We start from the raw sequence: 821 nt of genomic DNA on the forward strand, positions 1-821 counted from the left end.
CAAACACATTTATTTTCTGGCGAGCAGTTAGGGGTTTAGGGCCTGGCTCAAGGGCACCTTCGGCAATACACCATGCTGGACTTGAACCGGCGACCCACACCACCAATCAAGCCAAGTTCCCAGGGACTGAACTAGTGCCGCCCACTTCCACCACTTCCAACCTGTCTTATTGTTATTGTTAGGCAAAGTATTTATTAGTAAGAGTAATAAGATCCTATCAGATATAACAGTGTACAATTGTTTGCATTAATATTAAATATATTTAGCTAAGATTATGCTTTTACTTTTACTTCACTGGTGGTAATTCTATATAAGTAAAGGATCTGGGTTTTTCTACCATTGTTAATTCTTCACAGAGATATGGGCCTGTAAATAAAAGGCTGGTCACTTTTATTTTGAAAGACAGCCAAGAAGTCTTACCGGAAGCAGATGTACTTCCGGTGGCTAACATGCTAACTTTTCCTTCACGTTACCGTGAGATGCAGCCGGAGTTCAGCAGCAGAGCCTGCATGTGAGGATAAACGTGTTTAAGTGGACTCTGTTTAAACTTTCGGGATGTTTCACCTCAGACTCATCTCCTGTTAGCCAAGAATGCTAAAGGAAGTTAGCTTGTTAGCAGGAAGTAGCCGGAGCCGGAGCTCGGCCTCACAGTCGGAGCAGCTTCCATAGAGACCAAACTGTATTTTTCACGGAGCCCAAATGTCCAAATGTCCAGATAGAGCTGTCTGAATAGACTCTGTGCTGTTCCCTTTATCTGAACATGTTTAACATCTGAATTATCTCCCGGTGTCCTACGAAGCTAATGCAGTTAGCTTAGCTTG

This window comes from Micropterus dolomieu, linkage group LG01 (assembly GCF_021292245.1).
Source record: "Micropterus dolomieu isolate WLL.071019.BEF.003 ecotype Adirondacks linkage group LG01, ASM2129224v1, whole genome shotgun sequence".
Taxonomy (NCBI): domain Eukaryota; kingdom Metazoa; phylum Chordata; class Actinopteri; order Centrarchiformes; family Centrarchidae; genus Micropterus; species Micropterus dolomieu.